Below are 15,719 nucleotides of genomic sequence, written 5' to 3' on the forward strand. Positions count from 1 at the left end.
TTAACAGCGTAGCCGCCAAGGTACATATTCACGTACCAGCGCTTGCGGCATCATCTGTTATGTGGGTAACCTAAGTATACACGTGTCATGCATGCAGTCTTTCCCTAGAAACCCTAACCCTAACAGGCCTTAGCGCCTCCAAGTAACACTTGCTTGTGTCGTACCCAAATGTAACATACACACCCCTTGCATGATTCTCTCGTGACTTAGGTTTCTTTTGGTATCGGGATGTTAACCCATGTTAACTCATGCAATATGTGGGACCCAGCTTACGTATGTCTGATGTCTTTCTCTCAGACGGATGACTGAGGTTTGATCTGTACAAAAATACATAACTGGTTGAAGTAACTACATTTGAAATAAGAGATCCGTGTAGTTGTGTGGTTTCATTAGGAAAAATGAAGAATGAACGGCCATTGGAGAATGTATTTTCTAAATTTCTTATGACCAATTATTTCAAGTTGTTATACTAATGCTTGCAGTTTCGTTTCGGTAGACTATACGTATATTGCAGTATTAAATTTTTATTAAGGAACAAATGTAACAAAAAATACATAACTGGTTGAAGTCAGTACTTTTGAATAAGAGATCCGTGTATAGTTGTGTGGCTTAATTAGGAAAAACAGAAGAAAGAACGGCCATTGGAGAATGTATAGTTAGAAACAGTATAATTTAGATCAATATCTATGAAATAATAGCTGCACCGAATTTCCTGATATATATCAACTAAACTTGATTGATATTAATAAAGAATGTTTTGTAAAAACTTTCTCTTCATTGTAACATCATTTTACTTTCAAATTACAAACTAAAATAGAAAAAATTTAAAATGGAAGTTCCTTCTGTACAAAGTTGCCTCAGTTAATCTATGATCTAGCTCAGTCTCCCTAAGGTCCAGCCTGCTAGAGTGATTTACAAACTTGTCTCATCTAACATTATCTTCTATTTGCTTCCTCTAAGATTATCTATCTCAGGTTCTCCATGAAAATGCTTTACAACTGATTGAAGTGAGAGATGATATTTAGGAACTCATCCTCCTGGCATGGAATTGTGAGAGCACCCTTTGGATGATCATATCCAAATTCTTCTTCTGCTTTACTAAGCAATTCTTGAAATGAAGGCTGGTTCAAGTATGATACTGGAATCACACACCGCCTCATTTCATCTCCAACATAAACTGCAATATAGCCCTTTGGTACTTCACCCCCCTTGGAGGCCACTTGGATTGTAGAAACTGATGCTCGTCTAAGAATACCTTTTATGCGGAAACCCATTGTTTTATCTTTTTTCACTCCACAAAGAATATATTGATGTTAGAGGATTTGTGTATGAAAGAAATTTTTAACTTGTATTACTTGAGGAATGCAATCAATTGTGGTGCTTGAAACCCAAACAAGTACTGCATATATAGTTTCCAAATGCCCTCTGCTAACTCATAAACCTCAATTATTGATCTTTTGATTGTCTACAATGGATTCAACCAAGAGACAAGATCACAAGGTGTTGTCTTAGATATCTCCTTCAAGGACTTGGCAATTCAATGGGACTACTTACCCCGCCTTTTTAGATTCTAGCCAACAGATTTACCCCCTTCAAATTAAAATTGAAAGCAATGCTTATTCATGAGTTATGATTCTACAGCTATTTCAATGATCGACATGCTTTAGACATCTCACATGCATCGCCATGTGTAGACTAAATTGAATTGGAGGTTAGAAGAGAAGCAATATTGAACGCATCTTCACGGTGCCCTATGAACCACACTCTTTCTGTGTCTGGCAAATTTGAGAACAACCATTTCAACTTCCATAAATGAAATTCCTCTCGTCAAATAAGTGTCAATATCATGGCGCATTAGATTTTTTTTTTCACACATATACTTCTAAGAGTCCTATGGACATTACCACATGCCCTTGTCTAGCAGTTGGCCCATGACTATTATCTCATAATCTTTCACCAATAATTCAAGTACCCTTCTTACATAAGCTTTATCTATATATATATTCACCGTTGCAAGCATTTTAGAACCAACACAAATCATTCACATCCTGAAGCAACAAAATTCATAAGCCTCAGCTCTCAAGCTCTATTCATACCATTTTGTTATCAAGTCTGAGCAAATATACAACACAAGAATGGGCTTTCGTTTACCTAGTATCAGAAGGACATCATTCGCAGCAAACCAAACATCTTCTAAGGGTATGGAGGTGCCAAAGGGTTATCTTGCAGTGTACGTTGGAGAGAAAATGAAGGGATTTGTGATCCCCATATCATACTTGAGCCAACCTTCATTCCAGGACATGTTGAGTGAAGCAGAGGAAGAGTTTGGATATGATCATCCCATGGGTGGTCTTACGATTCCTTGCAGTGAAGATGTCTTCCAAAGCACAACTTCACACTTGAATAGACATTAAGTCTTTTACTATAGAAGTTTGACACAGAATTGAAGAGCCATTTTGTCATAGGCATCTTCTCAATTTGTAAACATAACTCCTTTTTGAGTAATAGGAAAAATGCGATTATAGTGATATTGTTGCTCCTTTTTATTTGTTTGATGACAACGAATTCAACTACTCAAGAGGCCCCTCTGTGTTAACTGTTTTTTGGATTGTAAATATTAACTTCAAGCTGTAGAACCAGGGTTTCTTTCTATAAAACAAAAGCAAGACGTGGTTGTCCTGTTGAATTTCAAGGCATATATAGAACACATGGTTCTTAGCATGGGAAGAACAACAATAGTTTTACTAGAATCAACGTGAAAGATAGTTTATGTTAACAGGTGAGGTGTACGTTGAGTCTTAGGGATTGAGTGCAAGAATAATGGAGGTGAGATAAATTAAGGGTTATCTTTAGAGACCCTTGAATAATACCAGCCTACTTCCATACTCAAAATCCTTTTTTCTCATACCATTTACTGATGGTTTATCTCAATTAATGCTTTTCTTTGGCTTTTGTTTCTTATATAAATTAACTTGTGATCGTTAGTACGCATGAAAAGGCTCAATGTTTCAATCCAATCACCTACCACAATTAATATCATTTCTCTTTCACTACTATACTGATGTTTCTATTATGATCCAAGTAACAACTAATAATAACCTTGATGCGGTGGTTGTGTAAGAAAATGGAAGATTTGATAACCTTAAGAAAATGATATCGTTTTGAAGTCATGGAAAAAGCAAAAGGAGCACTTTTTTAACCGTTGACAAGTACTATTTTGTGTTGAAAGGTCATAACACTAGCATAGGTAAACAATAGTGATTTTATTATATGTAATTTGATCACCTGTAAATGTATATTTTGATGATTTCAATTGATCACTACATTTCTGTATTTGTCTGGCTGGGTTTGATCATTATGCAGGTTATTTAAATATATGGTTTCTGCACAAAACAGAGTGTATTTTAAAAAAAAATCACTATTTACAAATGCGGTCATTTATCAAGACCGCATTTGTAAATAGTGAATTCGCATTTTGTAAATGCGGTCTTGGTAAATGACCGCATTTGTAAATAGTGATTTATGAATGCGGTCTTTACCAAGACCGCATTCATAAATCCTAAACCCCAAACTCACTCCCTAATTCAGAATAATATACAAATGCGGTTACCTAAAATGACCGCATTTGTAAATGTGATTTATGAATGCGGTCATAGGACCGCATTTGTAAATTCCAGATTTACGAATGCGTGCTGATCAAATGCAGTTCTATGACCGCATTTGTAAATTGAAAATAGCCGCATTTGTTTTACATATCTACACTAGTGTAATGAAAACGAGCCATATAAATAACAGAATCTAGTATGTGGTTGAAGCATCACAAACAAGGTTTGATAGCATAAGATGATCGCCACAAGAATTGGTGAATTCTTGATAAGATTGCAAGATGTAGGGAAGAATCCTAGTAGAGATATATTCTCTCTATTAAATTTTCAAAACATTCATCCTCATTCTAAATTCCAAAAGTGTATAAATACAAATTTAGTTATAGGTCTTGTTTCATTTGTAAGTAAATAAAATAAAAATACAATCCCTATATTTCAAGAAATGATCATTTCTCGTAGTAGTTAAGTTGATACTTTCTAACGGGTAAAAGGAGACAAATCAGACACATTAAAAGTGCTACTCACGTTGTACTTACTTGGAAGATCAATCTTGTAGGCATTGTCATTAATTTTTTCTAACACTTGAAAATGTCCATCCCTTCTAGATTGGAGCTTGGATTGTCCTTGTTCAAGGAACTTTTCTTTCCTCATGTGAACCCAAACCCAATCTCTAGGCTCAAAGATTACTTTCTTTCTTCCTTTGTTAGTTTTTCTAGATAACCTTAAAAAAAATTCAATTTGTGCTTTAACCTTTTCATGTAGCTTTCTCTCATAGTCAGCCTTAGCTTGTGCATCTTTATGTTTTAAAACATACATGTTAGGCATAGGTAACAAGCCTAATGGAGTTAAAGGATTTAATCCATACACAATTTCTAATGGAGAACAATTTGTTGTGCTATGAAGAACCCTATTGTAAGCAAACTCAATATGAGGTAAACATAATTCCCAATTAGCTTTCAATTTTTTTTTCAAAATTGTTCTAAGTAAGGTACCTAAAGTTCTATTCACTACGTCTGTTTGTCCATTTGTTTTTGAATGACAAGTAATCAAAAACAAAATCTTGGTACCTAACTTACTCCATAATGTCCTCCAAAAGTGACTTACATTGGTGCAAAAAGGCAAAACATTGACGACTATTTTCAATTTAAAGCGACAGCTATATAGCCACATTTGATGTACACGTAGTCTTAAATCGAAGAGATAAGAAGGCGACTATTTAGCTCGTAAATTCGATTTATAAATGTGGCTATTTACCATAGCCGCATCTATAAATCATATTACGAATGGCGTTTAGGGTTTCCATTCTTTTTCGTTTTTGTTTGGGTTTCTAATCAAAGTTCTCAACTTTGATCTTTTCCGAAGAACAGGTCATTATTTTAGCATTTCTTTTGATCTCTTGGTGCATCCATATTATACCTCTTTACATTCTTAGTATTTCATCCCAATTTGAATCTAACATGTTCTAAATAAAAATAAAAACATTACAAATAATGGATTGATATTGGAAGGCCTGATAACCAAGAACATAAATAAAAGTCCAAAAAAGGAAAATAAAAATTTCCCAATGAAACACAAATACACAACGGAGCAAGGCGACAACAACGACGAGGAAGGCACAATAGAGAGCAAACAAAAACTTTCACAATGAAACAATGACCTTAGCAATGGCATAAGACAAAATACAAGCACTACAAAAAAAAGTGTATATTGTGGCGGTTATTTTCGTATAAACTGACGTTTATAACTGCCACAATATACGCTTGTGGCGGTTTGTCAAACCGCCATAGAACTGGCCGCCACAAAGTTTAATGTGACGGTTTTACGCTACCCGCCGCAACACCCGCCACTTTAAACATAGTGTAAATAGTGGCGGTTTTTATATGTAAGTAGTGTCAGTTATAACTGTCGCAATTTACATTCATTGAAGAAGATTCTGACACCATAATATATGTAAGTAGTGTCAGTTACAACTGTCGCAATTTACATTCATTGAAGAAGATTCTGACATCATAATATACGTAAGTAGTGTCAGTTATAACTGTCGCAATTTGCATTCATTGAAGAAGATTCTAGCGCCATAATATACGTAAGTAATGGCGTTTTTAACTGGCGTAATTTTAATTCTAAATAAATAAAATTTAACCACCATTTTTTTATAATCTTTTTTATAATATGTTTTATACAATTATAAAATTTAACTACCACTTTTTCATAATAAAATAAAATAATGTATAAAGTTGTAATCATCCATTCATTTCATTGAAAATTAAAACACACATAATCATGTTCAAAAGTTTATATGTAATTGAAAATTAAAATATATAGAAAGTTCATACATCCCTAATCAAGTTTAAAATTACAACACGTAATTGTTCAAAAGTTCATACATCCCTAATCAAATTTAAAATTAAAACACAAATCCTTAATCAGTTTTGCTTCTAGCACTTGATCCTATTACTTGATTAGGTGATGGAGCACCACTTCCATAATCTAACGCCTGAAATAAATAATTTTAAGTTAATGAATTTGTCTGCTTATAATTATAAAATAAAAGACACCAAGAAATATTTAAATATATTAATACCTCATTGGTGGATCCATCTAGTACATGTCCAAATTTTAGGAAGCCTGCAGTGAATTAGTGACAAGGCATGTCAAATGGACTTATGAGATTTTACCATTTAAGAGAAGAGGGAGATATAAAACAAAATGAAATACTAAAATAATAATTTAAATGTATTGTACTGTGTTGATATTTTTTATATATTCATAAACCCTAAACAACTAATCCTTATTTCTACCCTATCGCAATCGTAACTAATTAATTGAGTAAATTATGATAAGAAATCTAAGTTATAAGATAGTTTTGAATATTTTTCATATATTCTAGTAAAGATAATATTAATATATGTGTTTGATAGAGTACTAAGAGCAGTCTATTTTCCACTAGTAAGAACTATGCAATTCAAGTTAAGAGCAAAGCAGCAGAGGATTAATTAAGCATTTGCCAATGATTACTCTAGGAATTTGGATGACGAGCAATGAACATCACATAACTATCTAGAAAATGGTGCATGAATTAATATAAAGATGATTTCAACTGCCTAGATCAGATTGTGTTTGATATGTTATAAAATACTTATTCAAAACTCGAATCACAAAAAAGAAGAAACCAAAAACTAGAGTTATAGCTTTATGCACAAAGAATGAAGAGTTTCCATGTTTACAATAAACAAGACGACAAATGAAAGACTACGCAATTGATGGAATAACTAATGAACTAGAACGGATTACTCATGATAAAAAGTATCAAATCTAAATAATACAAGTATAAGGTTTAACATGACATTTACAACTTAATTCACTTCACTTAAATAAACACATTAAAAAATGTATAAGCATTAAAGCTTTAAAGACATGGTTGTAAACAGTAGCAGTTTATACCTTGATATGTGTGAAAGTGTGTACATAAATATTGATGGGTAAGGTGCTAATGTTAACACTTGTGATTTCAACTACGTTTGGATTCAGTTACCAAATTAGATTTCATGCTTATCACTTAAAGTAAGTGATTAATAAAACAATATGTGATAAATTCAATTGCAATTGATTAGTTGAAGTAATAAGAAGTTAAACAAAATAATAAGCATTATTTTGATATGGTTAACATAAAACATAATTGGCTAATTGAGAAAAGGGGTATATAAAACCACCTCAAGTTGAGATTGTATTGGAGGCAGTCACACAATAATCGGAAAATACCAAACAACTATCTCTTACTGTAAAGCAAGTCTCAGGATATTATGTAAACACATGAGACTTACATATCCTGGGGCAATGTTGAATCCTCAGTACTTGTGTACAAAAATAAGGAACCCCAAATTTCAGTACTTAGAAACTTTAGGGAGACCAAATCAGTGTACTCATTTGTTACAGCAAATATGTCAACACATACACCTGCTTGAACAGCAACAGCAGCCTGTAATACATATGTCAATTCTTTTACTTCTAAAAAATGGGAGACAGGAATAGCAACATCATAACTTAAATACCAGATCTTTATAGAAGGGTGTCTGCTCTAGGAGTAAAGCACGATTTGCATCCTTCCTTTGCTTTCATATTGCTCACCATATCGTCTTGTGTCCATAATCAGGGGATCAGACAAGAAGACAAAGACTCTAGCTGCAGTTCTCAGAAGAAATAATATCTTCTTAAAGCGTTTTAAATATAGAAGATTAAACATTAAAGAATCACACTAACAAAAGTCATAAATGGCAAGTTTTGTATTTGTCCATTCAAACCTAAAGCAAAAGTATTCCCATATTCAGATGCAAGGAAATTGCAGAGAGCTTCCATTGCTATCCCAAAACCACGCCCACCTATCAGAACACCATCCAATCCTTGACCTGCTATCGTGGTTCTCTCCCATGAAGTTGTTGGTCTAAGTGTTTCAAGTGCAGATGCAATGGTGTGGTCAACATAATACCTTCCAGAGCAGCCAGCAGTGCACTTTTGGTAAGTTCTAGAAACTCCTCAGAAGCTGTAGTATAACCGAAAACATTTTTCTCGATTACAAAATGACAGTGATAAAGGAGACACATCTGTATATTTAGGAAATTAATCAAGTTTTAAAGAACACTATGAAGGAAACAAATGCCAAAATAGAATAACAAACATGCAAATCAGGCACATCTATCTTCAACTTAATCATTGCATCACATCCTTCTATACAGAATCAAAAGGACCAGAAATAGGAAGAAATGGGTAGAATGACTTAATAAGGGGAAAGGATCAAAACCAAAGGTCATTTATAATCACAACCTTCTCATTCAAACAAAAGTTAGTCCAGAAAACACAGCCACCGAAACAGTTCCAAACCCTATAAGTCTAACTTGCAGCAATCATGGCCAGTAACACTGAAAAAACATTGGCCACGTAATCTAATAATCATTCACGATATCTAGACACAAGATCCATGTGTTTTGAATCTGCGTCTCATTCTTCAGTCGGTTAGATAAAATTAATATAGAAAAAATATTTATCGACGGTCTCAACTCTTAAATAAGGGAACAGGAGATAGTATCAAAACCATGTGGAAACTAGACATATAAAAGTTATTATCGCCATAAGCAACATAGCCTACAGAATTATAAGTAAAATGCCATACTGCTCTCACACACAAAATTCTTAGGCTCCACCAGGTCCTAGTCAGAGAACCCAAAGCAAAACTCACAATCAGTAGCATACCATAAACTCCTGATCAATTAACCTCACCGAACCATCCAATTGTCAAAATCCAGTTCCAATTATCACAATTAGCAAATCAATAAGCCGTGAGATGTTAGGAGACTTACAGGACAAGTACCGGACATGCCAGCATTGCCGCTTCCTTCGCCGATTCCTCTGTAACAGTTCCAATCAAAACAGTCAAATATGAAAAACATGCACAAGAGCAATCCAATTCAACAACGATGAGCCAAAATCGAAAAGTAAATTTCATAATTACGCGTAGGCAATGCGAGATCTACGAAAGAGAACATAATCTCGGCACAGGACTGAGGGCTAAAGTAGCGTTCGATGGCGTCGGAGGAGAGGCCATTGAGGTTGCCGCAGAGGGAGCAAGACTAGAACCACTGCTCAAGCTTGCAGTAGGTGTTGAAGTAGGCCCAACAGTTCTCGCAACGCGGTAATGAAGAAATGAAGAAAAGGAAAACTTGTTTTAATTCAGAAGGATAATTAGTTGGAAATGACATATTTTTGAAAGAAAATTGTGGCGGTTATTCAAATGACGTATTATACTGAAATTTGTGGCGGTTATTAATAACCGTCATATTAAAACCGCCACTTTTTACATGATTTTTTGTAGTGAAGAGAAACGAAAAATATACAAAAATCAATGGTGAACAAGAAGAGAGGAAGACAATGCTTACCAATGGCACGAAGACAATGCAAAGAAGAGAGGAAGAAAAGAGGAAACACAGTTAATGGAGGAAGCACAAAAGAGAAACGAAGCGCAAGTGAAAGGAGCGTGTGAAAACGTAAGTGGCGTGCTTCTGGGTTGGGGTAAAAAAGGTTTCAAGAAGGCGGCTATTTGTAATAGACACATTCTTAAATCAAGCGCTTTGATTTTTTTCTTAAAATTTTTGTTTTTATTTTTTATTTTGTTAGTGTATTTATTTTAGTTTTATCTTTATGTTTTTTTTTTAGTTTTACTGCATTTATTATTATTATTATTATTATTTGTTTAGTTTATTTATTTTATTTAGTTTTTTGTTTGTTTTTTTTTTTATTTTAGTTTTTATGTTTAGTTTCGTTGTTTTTATTTAGAGTATGCATAGTTTATTTTATTTATTTTAATTAGTTATTTACCATTACAAGTTTCTCTTTTATTTTTGTTTCAGTTTTATTTTGTTTTTAGTTTTATTATTTTCTTTTATTTAATTTTTTTCATTATTATTTTTATCTTTTTCTTATTATTTATGAATATTAGTTATTATTATTTATAATATAATAATATTATTAATATTAAACGTATAATTAATATGATTAATTTTTCATATTATTAAAACTATTAAGATCATTTATATTATTGATATTATTTATATTGTCAATATTATTAATATTATGAATATTTGTAATATTATTATAATAATTTAAATATTAATATTAATATTATTAATAATATTAATAAAAATATTTATATTAATAATAATATTGAATTTGTTTATGGATATAGTTTTGTGCGTAAAAATTGTGGATAATGTAAAATTTACCTATAGATAGAAATTCGTGGGTAATAATCTGTAGGGAATGTGGAAGTAAATAGTTTTAAATATTATTTGTTCGTTGTCTAATCAGGGTGGAGTAACTACGAGAAGGATGTGGAAGGAAAGGAGAAAGGTAGTTAATGAAGATAATTAGTCTGAATATAAGAGGGGCGGGAGGCATAGTAAAAAGGAATTATGTAAGGGATTTGATCAGCAGGGAACAAGTGGATATGGTGTGTTTACAAGAAACAAAGTGCTCGGAGTTTAGTAGGGAGAAGGTGTGTCTTCTTTGGGGAACCAATGAAATAGAATGGGTGGAAAACAAAGCAACAAATAAAGCAGGGGGTGTGCTTACGATGTGGAGTAATAAGTCGTTCCAGCTTTCCAGTTTCGTAAATGGGAGAAACTTTACTGTATTAGAGGGTTTTTGGAAGAGAGGAAATGGTGCACACATAACCATTGTGAATATTACTGTACTGGCTCTCTAAGGGAAATGAAAGAGATGTGGATTGAGGTTGGTGTTTTCAGACAGGGGCAACTTTCAAAGGCATGGTGTATCATTGGGGATTTTAATTCCATAAGAAGGCAGGAGGAAAGGAAGAGTGTGATGTCGGATTATGACTATTCTAGAGAAATAAAGGGTTTTAATGAGATTATTGAAAGTTCAAAATTGGCGGATATCCCTTTGGCGGGCAGAAAGTTTACTTGGTTCAAACCCAACGGATTGGTGAAGAGCAGAATAGACAGGGTACTAGTTTCTAAAGAATGGTTGGATCTGTGGCCTAACAGCTAACAATTCGTTCTAAGAAGATCGATCTCAAATCATTGTGCAGTTATTCTGAAGGAAGTCTCAGTGGATTTGGGTCTGAAACCGTTTAGGTGCTTGGACGTGTGGCAGAGAGATAGTGGATTTAAAGAGTTCGTGAGATCGAGCTGGGTTTCGTACAAGGTGGTTGGAAGAGGAATTTTTGTGTTCAAAGAAAAGTTGAAAAGATTAAAAGCAGATTTAAAGGTGTGGAACAAAGAAGTCTTCGGGGATGTGAATCAGACCAGTAAGGAAATCCAACAGAGGTTAGATGAGCTAGACTTGCGCGATGACGATGACGGGTTAGATGATTTAGAAAGAGAAGAAAGAAAGTCCCTTTTTGCCAAGCTTTCCGTCTCTAAGTCTAAACAAGAGGCGATTTTGTTTCAGAAAGCAAGACAAAGTTGGATTAAGCAGGGGGATCTTAATACGAAGTACTTCCACTCTTCGGTAAAATGGAGGAGGGCAAGGAATCAATTGCACGGGATTTTCGTCAATATAAAATGGAGTGACAATAAGGAAGAGGTGAAGAATAAGGTAAGTGAGTTTTTTGAAGAAAGGTTTGCTAGGAAAGATGTTTGCCAGGTCATACTGGATAAGGTGGATTTTAATTCCATCTCTGAAGTAGACAATGAGATGCTAGTTGGTGAGGTTTCAGAAGAAGAGGTGAAAGCAGCGATTTGGGGGTGTGATAGTTCAAAGAGTCCCGGCTCGGATGGTTTTAACTTTGGTTTTATAAAATCTTGTTGGGACATTCTAAAAGAGGATGTGGTGTTGGCAGTTAAGGATTTTGCATGTTACGACAGTTGGCCAAGAGGTTCGAATGCGTCTTTTCTTTGTCTAATTCCAAAAGTAGAAAATCCTCAACAGCTAGGGGAGTTTAGACCTATTTCTTTAGTAGGTTGTCTGTACAAGATCATTTCTAAAGCGTTGTCCTTGCGTTTGAAAAAGGTGATTGGAAAAATTATAGACGCTAGACAGTCGACTTTTCTTGAAGGAAGAGGTTTAATGGACAGTGTGCTAGTTGCGAATGAGGTTTTGGAAGAGTACAAGAGAAAAAGGAAGAGTTATGTGGTCTTCAAAGTCGATTACGAGAAGGCTTACGACTCGGTGAATTTGGATTTTCTATACTATATGCTAAGGAGGTTGGGTTTTTGTGATCGTTGGTTTCAGTGGATTAAGGGATGTTTAGAGTCAGCTTCGGTTTCTGTCCTTGTAAATGGGAGCCCAACGAGAGAGTTCTTCCCTAGAAGGGGTCTTCGTCAGGGAGATCCGCTAGCTCCTTTTCTATTCCTCATTGTTGCAGAAGGGTTAGTTGGGGTGGCAAGGGTAGCAGAGGAAAAGAAGTTGATCGACAATTTGGAGGTTGGGAAGGATAAAGTAAGGGTCAATATGTTACAATACGCAGATGATACTTTGCTTTTCTGTGAAGCAAACGTCAAAAGCGTGTTTAACATCAAGGCGATTTTGCAATGTTTCCAGCTTTCTTCTAGGTTAAGGGTTAATTTCGGGAAGAGTAGGATTGGAGGGACAGGGTTGGACCAGGTAATGCTCCAGCGGTTCGCATCTATTCTTAACTGCGAGACGATGGTTGTTCCTTTTATATACTTGGGTATGCTTGTCGAAGGGAGTCATAAAAGAGGGGATTTTTGGAATGGGGTGATTGAGAAGGTACAGGCTAGATTAAGCAGATGGAAGGGAAGATGTTTGACTATGGCCGAGAGGATTTGTCTGATTAAGTTCGTGCTCTCCTCTATTCCGTTATTCTATATGTCTTTATTTAAATTGCCCTCGGGGGTGGCTGGAAAGTTGATTCGGATGCAAAGAAGCTTCCTCTGGGGGTGGGGTGCAGAAGGAAGGAAGATGGCATGGGCTTCCTGGAGTCAGGTATGTAAGCCTCACAAGTACGGGAGGTTGGAGGTTGGGGTCGACCGAGAATGGCCTTTGGAAGGAGATCCTTGTGTCTAAATATGGAAGATGGAGAAGTTTGGGAGAGGAAGGAAAAGGTAGGAGGTGTTCTCTCTGGTGGAAAGATTTGAAAGAGGTGGGGTTCTCGGAGGGGTGGGGAAGAAATTTCGCAGACAGTTTCATGTGGAATATAGGGGAAGGGAAGGATATTCTTTTTTGGAAGGATAGGTGGTTGAACGGCGAGTCTTTGAAGAGTTCATTTCCAAGATTGTTTTCTATTAGTTCTTCCAAGAATGCTAAGTTGTCAGAGCTTGGCTCTTGGTCGAACGGAGAGTGGGTCTGGCAGTTATTTTGGAGAAGACTGTTTTTTGAGTGAGAGAAGTCGATGGCGGAGCAGTTGCGTCAGCTTCTGCTTGAAGCTCGAGTTGTTTCGGGAGAGGTGGATGAATGGATTTGGAAGGGAGGGGATTCCCAATCTTTTTCGGTTAATTCTGCCTATAATCTTGTTAGAAAGGATAAAGAGTCAATTTTTCGCCAATTTTTTGTAATCTGTGGAAGAGCAAGGCAGTTCCCTCTGCATCACTTATTGCTTGGAGGTTGTTGGAAAACAAACTCGCTACCAGGGCAAATTTGAGTAGAAGAGGGGTTTTGGTGGATAGCTCGATGTGTGGTTTGTGTGGGTTGGAGGAAGAGTCTTGTTGCCATTTGTTCTTCGACTGCATTTTTGCTAGGCGGGTTTGGGGTTTGTGTCATAGGTGGCTTGGGGTTTCGGTTGTGTCCCAAATTGAGCCAAAGTGTAACTTTGATCAATTTAGGTTGAGCTGTGCTTCAGAAACGGTTAATAATGTCTGGAACACAATTTGGGTTGGGATAGTAAGCGAATTATGGAAGCACAGGAATAACATTATTTTTAAAAGAGGAGTGGGGGATGCTTTTGAAGTTTTTTCTTTGGTACAAGTAAAGGTCTGACTGTGGGTTTCTATTAACTGTAGGTCAGTCTCGTTTTCCTTTTCTGACTGGTGTTTAGAACCTTTGGTTTGCATGAGGCTAATAACTTGAGTTTGGCTTGTTTTGTAAGTCTGAAGGTTTTAGGTTGGTATGTGTACAAGGGTTGAACCATCCCTGAAACAGTTCCTATTTATTTATTTTTTATTGTCGATAAAAAAAAAAAATCATTAGAGAATGTCAAATTTACTTATAGATTCAAATATGTTATTTCATCTTTTATGATTCTTATTTATTTATCTTTGGACAAGTGTTTTTTTAGTTGTTTCTCTTTAGATAGACCAATGAGTGTAATACTAATATATATCTAACCCTATCCTTTTTAAAGTAGAATAATAAGAAAAATATTTATTTTCATATTCTTTGTCTTATTTTTTTTCTCTTTTTGTTAATCTTAGTTCTTATTTTATATTAATTTCCTGTTGTATAATAAAGAAAAGTAAGAACTTCAATTTTTTGCACTTCTCTTAAAAAATTAACTTAATGTTGAAATGCTTGTATGCTTTTCCATAAAATATGAGAGTATGGATTATCAGTATTGTAGCTTGGTGTTGTCACTGAGAATATATATGATTTCCTCCCGTTCCATGTTAAGGCCAACTAAATATTCAGTCTCTAGATGATCTAACCTTTGTATAGTATATTAAGAGAATTTTCAACGCATATATAGAACACCTATCTCCTAGCAAGGGAAGAGCCACAGTAGTTTTACAAGGACCAATGAGAAATACTAACTTCAAATTATTTAAAGAATAAACAAATCTAGATGTATAGTTATCAATAATTAACATATTTGCTCCATAAGAAAAAGTGTCAAATTATAATGAATTTATTTGCTCATCAAACTTAAACAAAGAACATAAATCCAAGTACAATAGATAAAGTAAATATTAGCAATGATTTTCTGTTTTACAGTAAACTAAGAGTAACAACTTGTTTTCTTTTTCATTTCTCATAAGAAAATTAACTCAACTAGAATAGGGAGCCTAGCACAAATAGAAACCACAATGCTAACACGGCAAACAAATAGGCCATTTTTGTTCCCTGTATCTTACTTGACCCATCTTTCATTCGTATATTTGTTCAGTAAAGCTGAGGAAGAGTTTGGATATGGTAATCCTATGGGTGGTCTTATAATTCCATGCAGCGAAGATATCTTCCTAAATATAACTTCACACTTTAATTTACTATAATCTAACACTGTAGAAGACTGGCAGATTTCTAGTGAGATTTTGTACAATAGGCATCTTCTCTCTTTGTGAAGATCACCCTTGTTAGAAATAATACAAAAAAAAATTCTATAATGCTGTGACAAACTTGTTCCTTTTTGTCTATGTTTCATGACAACGAATTCAACTACTGATGTAGCTCCTGAGTTTTTATTTTATTTTTCTGTTCATAATAGTTACACCCACAATATTCACTTCCTCAGCATGAGAAGGTTGTTTTGCTATAAGAAAAAAGACTTCGGTGTTGTCTTAGAGATGGCTTCAAATGAATAGGAATTTCAATGATGGACATGCTTTTGAGATTATGGCTAACACATTTATCCACTTCAAGTTAAAGACATCAAGAAAGGTCAAACCAAATGCTTGTTCATTGATTATCCTACTATATAGCTCTTTCAAT

The 15,719-nt window shown here is 34.7% G+C and overlaps 1 long non-coding RNA gene across 3 annotated transcripts; it reads right to left on the reverse strand.

The window, feature by feature from the left end:
- Nucleotides 1–5,837: 5,837 nt before the first annotated feature.
- Nucleotides 5,838–9,389, reverse strand: LOC137831017 (uncharacterized). 3 transcript variants are annotated; one of them, XR_011084314.1, is made up of 7 exons: nucleotides 9,112–9,370; nucleotides 8,960–9,008; nucleotides 7,907–8,145; nucleotides 7,658–7,787; nucleotides 7,430–7,584; nucleotides 6,190–6,233; nucleotides 5,838–6,102 (listed from the first exon to the last, which is right to left on the reverse strand). It is a non-coding gene; the product is annotated as an uncharacterized lncRNA (long non-coding RNA). The 3 variants fall into 3 exon arrangements; XR_011084315.1 differs by having other exon boundaries at nucleotides 7,430–7,562; nucleotides 7,658–8,145; nucleotides 9,112–9,389; XR_011084313.1 differs by having other exon boundaries at nucleotides 7,658–8,145; nucleotides 9,112–9,380.
- Between the last annotated feature and the right edge of the window lie 6,330 nt (nucleotides 9,390–15,719).

This window comes from Phaseolus vulgaris, chromosome 6, assembly GCF_000499845.2.
Source record: "Phaseolus vulgaris cultivar G19833 chromosome 6, P. vulgaris v2.0, whole genome shotgun sequence".
NCBI lineage: Eukaryota > Viridiplantae > Streptophyta > Magnoliopsida > Fabales > Fabaceae > Phaseolus > Phaseolus vulgaris.